This window comes from Schistocerca americana, chromosome 2, assembly GCF_021461395.2.
Source record: "Schistocerca americana isolate TAMUIC-IGC-003095 chromosome 2, iqSchAmer2.1, whole genome shotgun sequence".
NCBI lineage: Eukaryota > Metazoa > Arthropoda > Insecta > Orthoptera > Acrididae > Schistocerca > Schistocerca americana.
In genome coordinates, this window is record NC_060120.1 from 734841412 (window position 1) to 734858723 (window position 17312).

General features: G+C 41.3%; 1 protein-coding gene across 1 annotated transcript in view; it reads left to right on the top strand.

Moving 5' to 3' along the window:
* Nucleotides 1-17312, top strand: part of LOC124594994 (GRIP and coiled-coil domain-containing protein 2) — a 282633-nt gene that overhangs the window by 241894 nt on the left and 23427 nt on the right. The window lies entirely within an intron of this gene.

The window sequence follows — 17312 nt, forward strand, 5'->3', positions numbered from 1 at the left end:
GGAGAGGGCAGGGGGTAGCAGGGCACAGAGCAAGGATGGAGGAAGCTGTAATCTGCTTATGGGTGTATGCAGGGTGGGGACAGGACAGGGCAGCACTACTAGGTGCAGTGGGAGGGGGGGGGAGTACAGAAAGGGAAAAAGACTAGTGGATGAGTTGGCAGAGAAGAAGGCTGTGTAGTATTGGAATGAGAGCAGAGATGCGAATAGGTAGGTAGAGGAAAGGGACTAGCGAAGGTTGAGGCCGGGGGGTTACAGGAATGTGACATTTGCCAGTGCAGCCAGTAGCCTTTTTTTCTCCTTTGTATTTATCTCGATTTCCACTCTCCTCCCATACCAAACCTCCTGATTGCACCAAGCAACTCTAACCTGTAACTGTAACAAATATTTAGGAACCAGATTTTAAACTGTAAGACATTTCCAGTGGCAGATGTGGACTCAAGGAGGAATTCAAGGAGGTGGGACCTGACTGAAAGAATCAGAGGTTGCAGAGAGTTTCAGAAGGAAGATTAGGGAACAATTGACAAGAAAAGTGGAAAGGAATACAGTAAAAGAAGTGTTAGAACATTGAGAGATGAAGTAGTGAAGGCAGCAGATGATCAAGTAGGTAAAAAGACAAGAGCTAATAGAAATCCTTGGGTAGATATTGAATTTAATTGATGAAAGGAGAAAATATAAAAATACAGTAAAAGAAGCTGTCAAAAAGGTATACAAATGTCTCAAAAATGATATCGACAGAAAGAGCAAAATGGCGAAGCGGGAATGGCTAGAGGACAGATGTAAGAATGTAGAAGCATATATCACTAGAGGTAAGATAGATGCTGTCTACAGGAAAATTAAAAGACACCTTTGGAGAAAATAGAACCCCCTGTATGAATACCAAGAACCTGGATGGAAAATCAGTCCTAAGCAAAGAAGGAAAAGCAGAAAGATGGAAGGAGTATATAAAGTGCCTATACAAGAGCGAAGTACTTGAGTTCAATATTATGGAAATGGAAGAGGACATAGGTGGAGATGAGATGGGAGACATGATACTGCATGAAGAATTTGGCACAGCACTGAAAGACCTAAGACGAAGCAAGGCCCCGCGAGTAGACAACATTCCGTTAGAACTCCTGATAGCGTTGGAAGAGCCAGCCATGACAGAACTCTTACATCGGGTGAGCAAGGTGTATAAGACTTCAAGAAGAATATAATAATTCAAAATCCAAAGAAAGCAGGTGCTGACAGGTGTTAAAATTACCGAACTATCAGTTTCATATGTCTCGGTTGCAAAATACTAATCACGAATTCTTTACAGACGAAAGGAGAAATTGGTAGAAGGTGACCTCGGGGAAGATCAGTTTGGATTGTGTAGAAATGTAGGAAAACGTGAGACAGTACTGATCCTATGACTTACCTTAGTATGTAGGTTAAGGAAAGACAAACCTACATTTCTAGCATTTGTATACTTAGAGAAAACTTTTGACAATGTTGACTGGAATACTCTCTTTCAAATTCTGAAGGTGGCAGGTATCAAATATAGGGAGCAAAAGGCTATTTACAATTTGTGCAGAAACCAGATGGCAGTTACAAGAGTCGAAGGCCATGAAAGAGAAGCAGTGGTTGAAAAGGTAGTGAGTCAGGATTGTAGTTTATTCCCGGTGTTATTCAGTTTGTATATCTAATAATCTGTAAAGGAAACAAAAGAAACGTTTGGAGTAGGAGTTAAAAGTCCAGGGAGAAGAAATAAAAACTTTGAGGTTTGCCAGAGACTTTGTTTTTCTGTCAAAGACAGCAAAGGACGTGGAAAAGCAGTTGAATGGAATAGAAAGTGTCTTGAAAGGAGGTTATAAGATGAACACCAAGAAAAGCAAAATGAGGATAATGCAGTGTAATTGAACTAAATTAAGTGGTGCTGAGGGAATTAGATTAGGAAATGAGATACTTAAAGTAGGAGATGAGTTTTGCTATTTGGGCTGCAAAATAACTGATGGAAGGTCGAAGTAGAGAGGATATAAAATGCAGACTGGCAATGGAAAGGAAAGCATTTCTAAAGAAGGGAAATTTGTTAACATCGAGTGTAGATTCGAGTGTCAGGAAGTCTGTTTTGAAAGTATTGGTATGGAGTGTAGCCATGTATGGAAGTGAAATATGGGTGATGAACAGTTTAGACAAGAAGAGAATAGAAGCTTTTGAAATGTGGTGCTACAGAAGAATACAGAATATAAGATAGGTAAATTGCGTAACAAATTAGGAAGTGCTAAATAGAATTGTGGAGAAGACCCAGATCCAAACTCTGTAACATCCCACTCTGTAAACGGCTCCAGTCAAATTTAAACCTCTTCCTTGTTTGGTGACACTGATTGACAGTCTTCTGCTTCCCACATTCCTGATATGAAGTGAAACACCCTTGAGAATTTTCTCTTACCCCATAATATTCCGTCTTAGGCAACGGTGTTGCGTTGTCCTTATAATGAAATGCATTTGTTAATTCAGAGAAAATAACTATCATGCTCAACCTGTCATTTACTCCTGATAGTGCCTTATGCACAAAAGAAAAAAATTGCATTTTGTGTTGATACTTCTTTCCTGAAGCCAAGCACTGGTAATGAAGAAATTGGCAGGAAATTCTGATGTGACTTGCCAAATGAAAGTGCTGGCAGGTCGACAGACACACAAACAAACACAAACATACACACAAAATTCAAGCTTTCGCAACAAACTGTTGCCTCATCAGGAAAGAGGGAAGGAGAGGGAAAGACGAAAGGATGTGGGTTTTAAGGGAGAGGGTAAGGAGTCATTCCAATCCCGGGAGCGGAAAGACTTACCTTACGGGGAAAAAAGGACGGGTATACACTCGCGCACACACACACATATCCATCCACACATATACAGACTCTTTGTCTTTAAATATGTCTGCTTGTGTCTGCATATGTGTGGATGGATATGTGTGTGTGTGCGCGAGTGTATACCCGTCCTTTTTTCCCCCCTAAGGTAAGTCTTTCCGCTCCCGGGATTGGAATGACTCCTTACCCTCTCCCTTAAAACCCACATCCTTTCGTCTTTCCCTCTCCTTCCCTCTTTCCTGATGAGGCAACAGTTTGTTGCGAAAGCTTGAATTTTATATATATATATATATATATATATATATATATATATATATATATATATATATATATATATATATATTAAACAAAGGAGAAAGGGATGCCTCACAGCTTGTAAATATTTAAAGAACTTCATGATTAACTTCAAGAGCTATTGATAAAATTTCTTCATTGAACAGGGATTATAAGCTCCAGGAAATCTGGGAAAAACCCAGGAATTTTTTCGTCCAGAAGAAAATGGGGAAAACCCGGGAATTTTTTAGAATTCTGGGAAGTTTTCAGTGTTTTAGTCTTCAGTTAAATTTTTGTAACTTTGACTGGTAAGAACTGATAAACAGCAAAGTGTATCAAAGGCTTTAGGTTCAGGACTATGGAATACTTCATAACAATAAACTACTGCCAACGAGCGTGATGTCACAACCGTTTATATTAATTTTGTTTGAGTAGTTGAGCGCAGGCTCATGCACATGTGCAGTTGAGTTGCATATGGGCAGTACCTTCTGGCTTCCGGCTGCTTGAAGTGTGGCTGTTAGCTGTACCAGTAGTAGTGGCAAGCAGCCAGATGCTACCGGAAACATTTTTCTGGTGCGCCCAAGCTGCCAAATTCGTACGTGTGCATTGCAGTCTAGGTTATAGTGGGGAGGGGGTTACTCTCCATGTAAGGTATGTTTACATTTAGTGATTTTACTGTTTCCTCCTCATTTACACTTCTCACATCAAATGAAAACAAAACTGGTTTCTGTGGTTTGGAGCTATCAAGTGAATTAAAACACATTCACATAATTATGGAAGGCTAACATATGTTATTAGTTTGTTTTCTGATTTTATTTCCACCTTTTTTGCGGTCAATCACTTTGCAGAACAATGAAGTTATTATTGTCAGTTTGCTAAATAAATGTGGCTTTCGGTAATCTTTTCCCCAGAGGCAGTCAGTTTATTAGAAGCGAAGTGTTTCATTGTACACTATTGGCTAGTTTCAACAGTTAACTGAATTTTAAGGGCACATTTTCATCTTCTGGCGCTTATGCCATAATAAAGAACCAAACAGTAGTGGGACTCCAAGAAAATTTGCATTGTGAAAACGGCACTGAAAAGCTGGATATCAGATTAGGGCCTACTTCATTGTGAATCTGGACATGTGAATTTGCATTTTAAGCTGAATTATGCATTTTAGTATGGTTTATGCAATTCCAATGCTCTTGGAGTATCCTATTTCTTTTATGACATCATGTAACAGCTCTTAATACTATATATGTATGAACATATGGGCTTTCTATGTCATCGAAGCTGCCCACACGCAGGCGCATGTTTTCTGGCACTCTCTAGCAGTTGCTGAAACGAAGCTATTTCTTACAGGTCGTGAGAAAATATTGCGAATGATGCTTTGAAAAGTGTTAGTTTCAAAGTCAATTTCCTTTTATGCAAGATGAATTAGGTTACATGTGCTTTTGACTCTCATTTAAAACTTAACACTTATGGACCAGCCACTTAGAAGAATGTAGATCCCAGAAGACCAGCATATCTTAATATGAAAATATGATGCACATCACGGATCTTTCCAAAACTTTTTTTTTCCGTTTCTTTTTCTTTTTTGCCAAGTTTTTTCGCTGGTGTATAAGACCTTTACCTTTCAACAGATTGATATTTTTACAACTCCAAGGGAAAATATACTGTCACTTATCATGGGAAAGCATATTTTTCACCTTGGAAGAAGTGTGTTTTCACATGGGAAAAAGTGAGTTTTTAGCCGGGACAGTGGACATGCCAGGAACTCCAAAACACCTGCATCACCATGGCTTGAATTAGCTAATGCAAAAGCTACTTCCTAAATGGGCAGAACTAGACTACAAGCAGTACTTCATTCCTAAGATCTGTACTGCATTCCTAAGATCCGTATATTCAAGAGAGATGTGGATTCCAAAACAGTGGTAAGTCCCCCCCCCCCACCCCCGCCACCCCCCCCCCCACCCCTCCTGAAGATGCTGGTCAGGACCCAAAGAAATGGCTGAGAGGATATTAAACCAAGTCATCAGATGCAACAGGTGGTATGATATAATGTGTTTGGCAAACATATACTTTTACTGAGACAGCACAGCCCACTAATGGTTCAAGAACAACAAAGCTGCGGCAGATTCCATATTGAACTGAAGAAAACATTTTCTGGCAAGCAACAGCAAGTCTGCTTAGAGGAAGGACAAGTCCCAGTGTCATGGCAAAACTACACAATCGTACTTACAGAATGATTTGTACCCTTGCAATGTTTTGAATCCATATATCACAGAAATTTGCAGAATCTCACATTTGATGAAGGGAATCACAGAAGGTATGGACTAAGCTCTTAGCAAATGGTGTCACATCAGCAGAATCATTTATGGAAAGATGTCAGCACATCAAGGAAATGCAGCAGAAAAAGAGTCTGATGAAAGAGGTGTGGTCAGCTCCCAAATATGGTCCATTTGGCAGTTGTGAAACAAGACATTGCGCTCACCTTTCTCTTACACCAGATAGTAAACAAGAAATGGAGAATGGTGTATGGCAGCCAGAGCTGTCGGATTGAATACACAAGAGATAGTAGCCATTAACATCAATACTATAAGTCATGAGGTTATGAAGAATGTTGAGGAGGATGTGTATCAATCTTTGGCACCAGTCTCCACCATGAATTGAACGCGCCATGAAGAATGGACGGCAAGATTGGAGTTCTGTTTCCACCATCCAATGACAACCCAGCGTCTGACCAACGCAGGTACAACTAACTCCTCCACTAAGCAGAACATCCCCCCAGAAGAACAGACATTTGGAGGATGGAGGACTACACATCAGACTTTATTATGGCTGCCCTGGAAGCATTGTGCGTTGCTGCAGAGAAATAAGACTGGAGTTGGCCAAGTGTTATGCCACAAGATGTCACACATCACAGTAGTCCTACTCACACCACTCAACTGCAGTTGGTGGTAGTCAACCTGTGGACTGAAGCTCATTGCTGTTATGTGGATGGAGTCACTCACCATAGCTGTTCCCTGTCACTGTACAGAGATACCAGCTGTTCACCAACTGCTGAATACAGGAAAACTAAACAAGGCAGCCATCTAGCAAGGTGAGGCTACCATAGATGAAAATTCTCCATGGACGACATTTGTCAAGTTGACAGGAAATTTCATTGACAGTCAAACAGTTCAACTGCTAGTCGACTCGGATGCTCCTTTTTCTGGAATGTCAAATGCTTATTGTCACCAGCTAAAGAAGGTAATGTTCAACAATACGAAAGCAATATTGCTGATGGAAATAAATGGAAAATAGTCCAGCAACAGGAGTATGTATTGCAAGAGTAAAAATCATTGACAGAACACAGCCTATAGAATTCGTTGTTTTAACAAATGATAGTCATGCTGTTTTTCTTAGATGGATATCTTCCAGGAATGGCAAGCAGTCTTAGACTCTGGAAGATCAGAATTCCAGATTGACGAAGTTATTCCAAGCAGCACACAACAGACATTGCTCTGAGCAGTTGTTTAGCATTGAAGTGCAAAGCTTACAATGACTACCACTGTTACACCTTAGAAAAAGATCTTGCAGAGAACCTGAAAAAATTATGGTTCTGTGTAAAATCACTAAGTGGGTCTAAGGCTTCATCCAGTCACTTGTTGGTCGTCGGGTGTGGCAATAGAAGATAGCAAAAATAAAGCTGAAGTCCTAAATTTTGCGTTTAAGAAATCATTCATGCAGGAGAATCATACAAATGTACTATCATTTGACGATCACACAGACTCCTGTAAGGAGGACTTAGTAACAGGCAGCTGTGGTATAGAGAAACAGAAAGAGTTGAAAGCAACTAAATCCCAGTTTGGTTTTACAAAGAGTACTCACAGCAATGGCCCCTTACTTAGCATGCATTTATTGCGAAACTCTCACCCAGCACAAAGTCCCATGTGACTGGAAAAAAAGCATAGTCGTCTCTTGTGTATAGGAAGGGTAAAAGAACAGATCAGCAAAATTGCAGACCAATATCCTTAACATCAGTTTGCAGCAGAATCTCTAAACATATTCTCAGTTTGAGTATAATAAATTTCCTTGAGAGGGCAAAGCTTCTGTCCACAAATCAGCACAGTTTTAGAAAGCTTCACTTGTGCGAAACTGTTACCCTTTTCTCACATGAGGCCCTGCAAACTGTGGAGGAAGGGCAACAAGTGGATTGCATATTCCACGCATAACTGTGCGAGAACAAGAGAGTATTCGTAGTGATTAATAGCATGCTTGTTGTGCCGATACAGTGCTTCCAGATCAACACCTTCATGTCTCAGTGATGCATAAATAATCTGCAAGCCGGTTTGTAGTTGCACAACCTTTTTGCAATGTCATCATGATTGTGAGGCTTAGCCTAAGTGCCTTGTGATGTGCAAAACAGGTTCACTTATGAAATTTCATATCTCTGCTGCCAATTTGCCTTACATACATCTGCAGTGAAGCTGCTTTTCATCCAGTAATGCTCAAAATTAGTGACAGCATTACAGAAGCATTGGAGAATGAGGAACTGACCAAAGGAAGATTCCAATTAATAAACAATATAATGTATAAGAGGAACTATGTCCAGTAGGGTGGAAGTGATTGCTCTTCATCCGATCTCGTCTGTGGTGAGCAATCCTGAAGTATTCTACAACACTCCAATGTCTAGTCACCCAGGGTTTGTGAAGCTTTTGACTGAATCAGGTGCAGGTATCAGTAGCCAAGTCTCTACCAATCAGTTAGACACTATGTGAGCTACTGTAAAGAATGCCAACTGTGGAACGACATTCGGCTCTTATCCCTGGGTCTTCTGGTATCAATTCCACTTGCAGCAGCACCATTCCACAGAGTTGGAATTGACCGCTTGGGAAGGTTTTCTAAGTTGACAAATGGAAACCGATGGATAACAAATAGTCTGCACTGATTACTACACCTGCTGTGCTGTCACAAAACTGTGCTAACAGCTGATGTTCTGAAAATTTCAAACTTCCTTGTAGACAATGACAATTTGAATGCATGGACTACCTCATGTGATGCTCTCTGATCGTGGAAACGTTGTCCAATCAACACTAGTGCCAGAGATAATTTCACATTGTGACATCACCCACAGGATGGTAACTACCTATCATCCACATAAAAAATGGCTTCACTGAACACTTTAATAAGACAGCAGATATACTCTCATTGTACATTGATGTCAAATAGAGATATTGTAATATAATACTGCCTGTTGCGACATTCACATACAACACAGCAAAACAAGACACTACAAGCTTTACATCATTCTTCCTATCCATGATTGGAGGGCCGATGTATGAAATGGAATGAGAATGTAAGGATTGTAGCAGGAAGTTGAGTGGCCAACTTTGATTTATTGGGAGAATTTTAGGAAAGGCTGGTTCACCCCCAGAGGAGGCTGCTAAATTTGTTACCGATAAGTTCAAACAAGCTGCTGGTATTATGGAGATGCTTCGAGAACTCAAATAGGAGTCTCTATTGAGAAAATTTAAAGGCTGACTGCTGAGAGATTCTACTGCTGTCACTGTACGTTTGATGTAAGGACCATGAAGATAAGATTAAAGAGCTTCGGACTCATATGGAGGCTTATAGACAGTTGTTTTTCCCCCAGTCTCTATTTGCAGGTTGAACAGGAAAATAAATTACTACTAGTGGTACAGGGTGCCCTCTGCCATGCATGATTTGTTGGGGTTGCGGAGTATGTATGTAGTTGTAGATGTAAAAGCTTTTGTCAGTTGCTAAAAACTACTCAGGTTCACAAAAATAAATTACCTGCCAGTGACGATCATAAGAATTATGGGTGGTCGAGGAGAACTTTGGCCACTAATTGTCCTGAGCAGCCACAAATCGTCCCTGTCAACTCCTAAAGGTATGTGTGTGGGGACAGCTGAAACAGTCCAAAAAGGGCAGCTTAGGGTTATTGTCCAAGACTTTTGCTCCAGTGGTAGTACTGACAACACAGGGAAGGAAGCTACTATTGAACTTCCAGTAGCATCTGACCTGACCAAGGAACATTAGCAAGTAATAGCCATTCTGAATCAATTTTCAGATGCATTCAAATCCGGAATGGAGAAGGGTTAGATCAAGCAGCCCATGATAAAACACTCTATTAACACTGGGGACCATCCACCAATTAGCCAGCATTCACATAGGGTATTGCCGGCTGAACAATGTGTAATTTAACAGAGAATGTAGAAGATACTCCAAGATAACATCATTGAAGCTTCAGAGAGTCCTTGGCCCTCTCTTGTAATTCTTGTCAAGAAGATGGATGGCACATAGCGTTTGTGCACCAACTACAGAGGATTGAACAAAATCACGGAACATGTCTATACATTGCCGCGCATTGATAAAACCCTCGAGTGCTTGAACGGGACCGAGCGAGGTGGCACAGTGGTTACTATACTGGACTCACATTCGGGAGGACGGCGGTTCAAACCCAGGTCCTGCCATCCTGACTTAGGTTTTCCTTGATTTCCCTAAACTGCTTCAGGCAAATTCCGGGATGCTTCCTTTGAAAGGGCGCAGCCAACTTTCTTCCTCATCCTTCCCTAATCTGATGGGACCAATGACCTCGCTGTTTGGTTCCCTTCCCCCAAATCAAGCACCCAACTTTGAATGGAGCAAAGTATTTCCCAGCTATGGACTTGCAGAAGGATTAGTAGCGAATCAATATTGACTAGGCTGACGACTATGTTCCAAACTCCTGACGACCTGTATAAGTTCAAATTCATGCTGTTTGGACTACGTACTGTAATGTCCCAACCACCTTCAAACACATTATGGACAGCCTGCTGCGACACCTTAAATGGATAATGTGTCTTTGCTATCTGGGTGACATGGTCATATTTTGAACTCATTTTGAAGAACATCTATGCCATCTGACAACCATGTTGAAGTGTGTTCAGATTGCAGATATCAGCTTGCATCCGAAAGAGTGCCTCTTCATCCAACAATTTAGCAATTTATTAAGGACTTCGGTACCAAGGCACATCACGTGAAAGAATTACTACAAGGAGACACAAGTTTTCCTGGAAAGCGGTACAAGAAAGGACTTGGCACCTGTGGTAGTGGTTTTGGGATAGAGGTAGTTCTAATACAAATTCAAGAAGTTGCTGAAAATGTGATAGCTTACGCTCCCCGAGTACTTTCCAAATCCGATATGAAGTACTCTACAATGAAGAAAGAGTGCCTTTCAGTTTTTTGGGCCATCAACAAGTTCCATCCATGTTTATGCAAACTGTTCATCATTGTAACGGATCACCATTCTCTGTGCTGGCTAACTAGCCTGAAGGATCTGTCGAGTCGACTGGCAAGATGGCCACTGGGGCTTCATGAGTACAGTGTCATAGTGGTATACAAATATGGATGCAAACACCAAAATGGCGATTGCCACTCAGTGAATCCTTTGGCGTAACGCAGTAGTGTAAATGAAAATTTAGTCATCACTGCAGTAAATGACATTGATGCTGAACAGAGGAAAGGTTCAGCATTACCAAAAACCATAGAACTATAGCAACCCAGGGTAAGCAGGGCTGCCATAATGTGGAAGTGGTGGAGTGACAGGTTGTGGAGGGGTGGTGCTGCCTTCAGTGCTCATCATAGTGAAGAGATGTAACAACACAACCGGACTGCAAGGCTCCACTAGCCCCACCACAGATGACATTTGACAAGATCAGGATCCAGGGTGCAATAATTAACTTCAATGAGAACTTCTCATACAGTGGGTCATTGTTTCTCCAGGAGAGCGGCAATGCCATGAGGTGTGGTTTGTCAAGTATGGCACAGTGGTTAGCATCGATGGCTGATGTGCTGCTGGTTGCCAGTTCAAACCAGATGACCAGCTATTATTTGCTATTTAGTATTTACCATTTCTGAAAGGTATTGACATATGTTATGTTTGTATATTGTAAAAATTTTATGTTTGTATAAATACCAGCACACTGGAATATTCCATGTTCATATAAATAGCTGCACACACTGTCGAGGAGGTCAATTTAGTTCTGGCTGTTTGTTGGTGTTTGTAAACGTACTTTCAGTTCTAAGTGTTGTGCTTCACTGCCATCCTGCCTTCGCATTTGGACTTTGATTGTGGTTTTGACAGGACAATATTTTCCACAATTCTGATGGATCATTAACAGTTTTAGTCTTATATATGAGAGGCATAATATATTGAGCACCCACATTCTTTACCGATACCTCTTTTAATTTAGTCTTGAGAGCTTTGTAGTATTCTGTTGTATAATGTTTTAACCTGTCGGATGACATTCCCCAGTCCTTTGCAGTATTTTGTGTGGTGAAATTCTGTTATGTTGTCATGATTGTCCTTTGTATTACGATACAACTCGTTTCCTCGTAGACAATATCCTTATGCCATTAGTTACCCACATCAGTTGCTCATTAGTACTGCATATCTGCTTGCAACTTTTTAATAAGAAAGAGCTATCAAAGAAAGTGATAAAGGTGTGAAGAAATATATTTATTATCCAGGTAGACTCCTTGCTCTACGATATTGGCTTTAAATGTGTTAGAGACCAATTGCATTAAACCATAGAATGCAGGAAGCATGCAATTAACACATAAGCTAATAAGTTAATAGTTTGAAGCATGTGGCCAGACTGAAAGGGGCAAATTTTCTTCTGTCACAAAAATGGCCTCACTGTCATACACGAGACTCTGGACACTGGCTTTACATGTGACCAGATTTACTTCGGATTTTGTGAGACATCTTTTAATAAGATCTGCTACGATAGTTATTGAAGGCTTTGTGCATAGTGGAGTGTAATAGTTACTTCAGACATTGGGATGTTACTATAATTGTATAGCAGTAGTTTGACCTTGTACTTCCCATGTTGATATTCTGGACGTCACCACCAGGGCCGTAATAACTGTTTTAAATTTAAAAAATAGTATCTCACTTACACTACATTTTAGGCATAAACATTCCACAGTATTTGTGACATAACATTCAATACACAGGACTACTATAAATGATTCATTTGTTTTCAAAACTATATATTCTCCTCCCCCCCCCCCCCCCCTTCCCCCTCCCGTGAACCATGGACCTTGCCGTTGGTGGGGAGGCTTGTGTGCCTCAGCGATACAGGTGGCCATACCGTAGGTGCAACCACAACGGGGGGTATGTGTTGAGAGGCCAGTCAAATGTGTGGTTCCTGAAGAGGGGCAGCAGCCTTTTCAGTAGTTGCAGGGGCAACAGTCTGGATGATTGACTGATCTGGCCTTGTAACACTAACCAAAACGGCCTTGCTGTGCTGGTACTGCAAATGGCTGAAAGCAAGGGGAAACTACAGCCATAATTTTTCCCGAGGGCATGCAGCTTTACTGTATGGTTAAATGATGATGACGTCCTCTTGGGTAAATTATTCCGGAGGTAAAATAGTCCCCCATTCGGATCTCCGGGCGGGGAGTACTCAGGAGGACATCGTTATCAGGAGAAATAAAACTGGTATTCTTCAGATCGGAGCGTGGAATGTCAGATTCCTTAATCGGGCAGGTAAGTTAGAAAATTTAAAAAGGGAAATGGATAGGTTAAAGTTAGATATAGTGGGAATTAGTGAAATTCGGTGGCAGGAGGAACAAGACTTTCGTAAGGTGAATACAGGGTCATAAATACAAAATCAAATAGGGGTAATGCAGGAGTAGGTTTAATAATGAATAAAAAAATAGGAGTGCGGGTAAGCTCCTACAAACAGCATAGTGAATGCATTATTGTGGCCAAGATAGACACGAAGCCCATGCCTACTACAGTAGTACAAGTTTATATGCCAACTAGCTCTGCAGATGATGAAGAAATTGATGAAATGTAAGACGAGATAAAAGAAATTACTCAGGTAGTGAAGGGAGATGAAAATTTAATAGTCATGGGTGACTGGAATTCGAAAAGGGAGAGAAGGAAACATAGTAGGTGAATACGGATTGGGGGTAAGAAATGAAAGAGGAAGCCGCGTTGTAGAATTTTGCACAGAGCATAACTTAATCATAGCTAACACTTGGTTCAAGAATCATAAAAGAAAGTTGTATACGTGGAAGAATCCTGGAGATACTAGAAGGTATCTGATAGATTATATAATGGTAAGACAGAGATTTAGAAACCAGGTTTTAAATTGTAAGACATTTCCAGGGGCAGATGTGGACTCTGATCACAATCTATTGGTTATGAACTGTATATTAAAACTGAAGAAACTGCAAAAAGGTGGGAATTTAAGGAGATGGGACCTGGATAAACTGACTAAACCAGAGGTTGTACAGAGTTTCAGGGAGAGCATAAGGGAACAGTTGACAGGAATGGGGGAAAGAAATACAGTAGAAGAAGAATGGGTAGCTCTGAGGGATGAAGTAGTGAAGGAAGCATACGATCAAGTAGGTGAAAAGACGAGGGCTAGTAGAAATCCTTGGGTAACAGAAGAAATATTGAATTTAATTGATGAAAGGAGAAAATATAAAAATGCAGTAAACGTAGCTGGCAAAAAGAAATACAAACGTCTCAAAAATGAGATCGACAGGAAGTGCAAAATGACTAAGCAGGGATGGCTAGAGGACAAATGTAAGGATGTAGAGGCTTATCTCACTAGGGGTAAGATAGATACAGCCTACAGGAAAACTAAACAGGCCTTTGGAGAAAAGAGAGCCACTTGTATGAATATCAAGAGCTCAGATGGAAACCCAGTTCTAAGAAAAGATGGGAAACCAGAAAGGTGGAACGAGTATATAGAGAGCCTATACAAGGGCGATGTACTTGAGGACAATATTATGGAAATAGAAGAGGATGTAGATGAAGTTGAAATGGGAGATATGCTGTGTGAAGAGTTTGACAGAGCACTGAAAGACCTAAATCGAAACAAGGCCCTGGGAGTAGACAACATTCCATTAGAACTACTGACGGCCTTGGGAGAGCCAGTCCTGACGAAACTCTACCATTTGTTGAGCAAGATGTATGAGACAGGCGAAATACCCTCAGACTTCAAGAAGAATATAATAATTCCAATCCCAAAGAAAGCAGGTGTTGAAAGATGTGAAAATTACCAAACTATCAGTTTAATAAGTCACATCTGCAAAATACTAACACCAATTCTTTACAGACGAATGGAAAAACTGGTAGAAGCTGACCTCGGGGAAGATCAGTTTGGATTCCATAGAAATGTTGGAACACGTGATGCAATACTGACTTTACGACTTATTTTAGAAGAAACATTAAGGAATGGCAAACCTACGTTTCTGGCATTTTTAGACTTAGAAAAAGCTATTGACAGTGTTGACTGGAATACTCTCTTTCAAATTCTGAAGGTGGCAGGGGTAAAATACAGGGAGCGAAAGGTTATTTACAATTTGTACAGAAACCAGATGGCAGTTATAAGAGTCAAGGGGCCTGAAAGGGTAGCAGTGATTGGGAAGGGAGTGAGACAGGGTTGTAGCCTATCTCCGATGTTATTCAATCTGTATATTGAGCAAACAGTAAAGGAAACAAAAGAAAGTTTGGAGTAGGAATTAAAATCCATGGAGAAGAAATAAAAACTATGAGGTTCGCCGATGACATTGTAATTCTGTCAGAGACGGCAAAGGACTTGGAAGAGCAGTTGAACGGAGTGGACAGTGTCTTGAAAGGAGGATATAAGATGAACATCAACAAAAGCAAAATGAGGATAATGGAATGTAGTCGAATTAAGTTGGATGATGCTGAGGGAATTAGATTAGGAAATGAGACACTTAAAGTAGTAAAGGAGTTTGGCTATTTGGGGAGCAAAATAACTGATGATGGTTGACGTAGAGAGGATATAAAATGTTGACTGGCAGTGGCAAGGAAAGTGTTTCTGAAGAAGAGAAATTTGTTAACATCGAGTATAGATTTAAGTGTCAGGAAGTCATTTCTGAAAGTATTTGTATGGAGTGTAGGCATGTATGGAAGTGGAACATGGATGATAAATAGTTTAGACAAGAAGAGAATAGAAGCTTTCGAAATGTGGTGCTACAGAAGAATGCTGAAGATTAGATGGGTAGATCACATAACTAATTAGGAGGTATTGAATAGAATTGGGGAGAAGAGAAGTTTGTGGCACAACTTGACAAGAAGAAGGGACCGGTTGTTAGGACATGTTCTGAGGCATCAAGGGATCACAAATTTAGCATTGGAGGGCAGCGTGGAGGGTAAAAATCGTAGAGGGAGACCAAGAGATGAATACACTAAGCAGATTCAGAAGGATGTAGGTTGCAGTAAGTACTGGGAGATGAAGAAGCTTGCACAGGATAGAGTAGCATGGAGAGCTGCATCAAACCAGTCTCAGGGCTGAAGACCACAACAACATATTTTCCTAAGTATTACATGTCCAAATATGATTAATACAAGAAGAGAACTATAAACTCATCAAATATGCATTTTGAATTCTACAAATGTTCTATGAATACGCCTTAGTCACATGTCAAAGCAGTAGCCAAGTTCATTTCATTACCTTATGTAGCAACATCCTGTACCTGGCCATCACAGCAGCATTGATGCATTCTCTGAGCTGTTTCGTGTTCTTCGCAATGGAGTATGTAAACGTGGTTCTTAATGAATGAAAAAGACACAAGACGTTAGATCAGGGGACGTGGGGGCCAACAAGTGAACAGAGTCACATCATTCTCACCATTAAGCCCAATCCAGCAATGAGGATGTTCATTGTTTAGGTAGCGATGAACATTGATGCTCCATCACAGAAAACATTAACCTTCGGTGAGTATACGCAACAATTTTGTGAGGATGTTTAGTGCCCCAGACACTCACATTGTGGTACTAAATCCCTCCAGATAAATTGAAGGTTGCTTTGTCACTAAATATCAGTGTGGAAACAAAATGTTCGTCCTCAAGTGCTTCCTCCATTGTGGTGCAAAATTGAAGGCATCAACCATAATCTTTGGGTTTTAATTGTTGCGTGATCTGTACATGATATGGCTTAAAATGCCAATATTGCAAAATATTCCACACCGTTTTCTGTGGTATACCAAACTCGTGGCTTGTATAACCCACTGATTTTTATGTACTACATATGAAACTTTACCTCACCCTCTCCCCAGTTGCCACTGTCACACTTGGCCAGCCAGTCCTTTCCTCTATACAGAGACAACCACTGTCCCTAAATTGCTGATACCAAGTAGGATGTATTGCAGGGAAAGTTCCCACCTGCACAATTCAGAAAAGCTGATGTTGGTGGGAAGGATCCATATGGCACAGTCGGTGAAGCAGACATTGAAATTAAGGATTTCATGTTTGGCAGCATGTTCAGCAACAGGGCGGTTCACTTGTATCTTGGCCATAATTTGTTGGAGGCCATTCATGTGGACAGACAGCTTTTTGGTTGTCATGCCCAGATAGATTCAGCACAGTGGTTGCAGCTTAGCTTGTAGATCACATGACTAGTTTCACTGGTAACCTTGTCTTTGGTGGGATAGGTGATGTTAGTGACTGGACTTGAGTAGTTGGTGGTGGGAGGATGTATGGGATAGGTCTTGCATCTAGGTCTGTTACAGGGGTATGAGTAATGAGGTAAGGGATTGGGAGCAGGGGTTGTGTAAGGATGGACGAGTGTGTTGCGTGGGTTCAGTGGACAGTGGAATACCACTGTGGGAGGGGTGGGAAGGATAGTGGGCAGGACATTGCTAATTTCAGGCCATGACAAGAGGTAATCGAAACCCTGGCGGAGAACGTAATTCAGCTGCTCCAGTTCTGGGTGGTACTGTGTTACACGCTGCCAAACGTGATATCCTTCATTTCAGTGTCTGCTTCACAGCCTGTGCCATATGGATCCTTCCCACCACCATCAGCTTTTCTGAATTCCGCAGGTGGGAACTTTCCGTGCAATACAACCTACTTTCCTGTAACCGTCCTGGCCTCAACCTTCGTTAGTCACTGTCCTCACCCATCCAGCCCCTTCCCTGTTCCCATTCCAGCACTATGTGGCCGTCATTCCACCATCACACCCAGTCTTTTTATTTTTCTCCTTTTCCACTAACCCCCCCCCCCCCCTCCCTACATCTCTGCTGCCCTCTATCTAACCTGCAGCACTTCACTGTCCACCACCCCCAGCATACTGTCCCTCCCCCTCCCCACCCCAGCCTCCTCCTTACCTCCACCCAGTCACCACTCCCATCATGCGCTGGTGCTGTTGCTCACAGTGTGGTTTCAGTTGCCCGAGACTGCAATCGTGTGCGACT